Here is a 2,303-nt window from a genome sequence, read left to right on the forward strand (position 1 = left end):
CAAGAAAGAGGAAAAAAACCCCAAACAAAAATAACATGAAGTTAAGCAAGAGACTAAGCTGGGATAAGGAGAAGAGAAGAGGGAGGAGAGAGGTTTGAAGAGGAAGATAGAATTGGGAAAGGGAAATCTGGACAGAGAAGGGACGGGAAAGAATAGAGAACAGAACTGAATTGTTCCAAAGTAATATAAACTTATTATCTTCTGGACTTCCTTCCTTCCTTTCTTTTTTTCTTCCTTCCTTCCTCCCTTATTTTCCTTCTCTCTTTTTTAAAGAAGAAAAGAAAGTGTCGCTAGTGAAAAATATAACAGGATTTGACTGGGCAACAGAAACCCAATGATCATAACAGCGAATGGAAATGGAATGAATTCACCCACAAAATGGAATGGAGTAGAAGAATAAAGTAAAAACAAAAAGTAAACCCAACAATTCATGACAAGCAAGACGTGCACTTAAAACATAAAAATAAATAGAATTAAAACAAGGAATTTGTGACACCTTTTATGCTTTGCCTAAATCCCACAAAGCTAAAATAGCAATTATGATCTTAGACAAGGTAACAGTAAAAATAGATATGGTTAAGAGAGATCAGCAGGACAATTATACATACTTAAAACCTCCATTGATAATGAAGCACTTATTAAATATCAAATATAAACATATTTAATTATATAATCCATATTATATAATTATATATATTATATATACATATAATCCATAAATATAATCCATATTAAATATAAACAGATGTAATCCAAGACATCACAATTGTCAACATGATCACCAACCTGCAGCTACTTAAACTTGTGAGAGAAATAAATAGAATTACAGATTCACATTGTAATAAAGAGTGATAGAGAAATTGTTGGCCCGATACCAAGATTTGATGACTTTATCCAATTCTGTGCCTGGTTTTGGAAGATGTCATTAAGTTTGAGATCACGTCTAAAGGAAGTAGGCCCAGAAACCTTGATCAGATTTTGCAAGATAGAAATAACATAACAATGCTGATTCCTAGAGGGGAAGAATTTGAAATATGAATGGATATTCTTTGTCACATGCATGACTTAAAATATATATGTCTGTGGGTATGCACATATATCATCAAATGGAAGGATTTAATTTTTTAATATTGATATGCAATAAAGTTAAATTTCCTGAGAGTCAGGCCTAGAGACAGGAGGTCCTAGGTTCAAACCCGGCCTCAGCCACTTCCCAGCTGTGTGACCCTGGGCAAGTCACTTGACCCCCATTGCCCACCCTTGCCAATCTTCCACCTATGAGACAATACACCGAAGTACAAGGGTTTAAAAAAAAAAGTTAAATTTCCTGCTGGAGGGAAAATTTTTTGAAGATGGGTTGTAAGTTCTATTTTTTGCATTAAATCATAACTACCTTGCAAAGAGAAGAAATCAGGCATATGTTTGGGAGTGAGAGGGAGGATGAATACCATGGTTTGAGAGCACCAGAGCCAATAAATAACTCCAGAGTGTGTCAACTTGTTTAAAGCACTGGCAGAATATTGCAGAAAATGTGCCAGGAGGTCAACATCCAAATATTGGGAGGCAATCCGTATCTCTTGGACATATCCTTGTTGGAAGATGGTGCCTTTGGCAGAAAGCATGGTCATATTCTTCAATTCAAGGTAAGACCTAGATAAATTCAACTTTAGTGACAGCCTGGTGTCCAAGAATAAAAAGTGGTATGCTCTTACTACATGAGGGAGATATAGATTGCCCCTGACCCCCTAAGTACACAATTTATCTTAACTTCTCTTGACCTTTTTTTTTAAAGGCTCAGAAAATTGTTCTCCTTGAGATGGAGGATCTCAGGAACCACTTGAAAGAATTATTAGTTGCAAGGCAAAAAGCATTTATTGCTTATTATTATATGTCAGGCACTATGCCAAGAGCTGAGGATATAAATCTAAGCAAAAAGAAAGATAAAGTCCTACCCCCCAAAGTGCACCCAACAACCATAAAAGATGCATGATGAACAACTAACAGTAAAATGTGTGCCATGTGATTAGGGAATGGCTAATCAAATTATGATGTATAAATGTAATAGATAAAGGTACATGTATAAATGCTCTGTAGGGAAGGAGATATATGAAGAATTCAGAGAAACATAGGAAAATCTGTATAAAATGATTCAGAGTGAAGAAAGCAGAGTCCCCCAAAGAGATTCGTATAGTCACCAGAGCAATGATTTAGCCTAACATCAAGAGATAATAAAACTGATCAAATTGACATCAGTGTGTTGATACTATCTGATAAATTTTTTTTAAACCCTTACCTTCTGTCTT

The 2,303-nt window shown here is 35.3% G+C and overlaps 1 pseudogene; it reads left to right on the forward strand.

Moving 5' to 3' along the window:
* Nucleotides 1-539: 539 nt before the first annotated feature.
* LOC123247671 lies at nucleotides 540-1,038 on the forward strand (annotated as a pseudogene).
* The last annotated feature ends 1,265 nt before the right edge of the window (nucleotides 1,039-2,303 follow it).

The sequence above is a fragment of the Gracilinanus agilis genome, chromosome 1, assembly GCF_016433145.1.
Source record: "Gracilinanus agilis isolate LMUSP501 chromosome 1, AgileGrace, whole genome shotgun sequence".
NCBI classification, from domain to species: Eukaryota; Metazoa; Chordata; class Mammalia; order Didelphimorphia; family Didelphidae; genus Gracilinanus; species Gracilinanus agilis.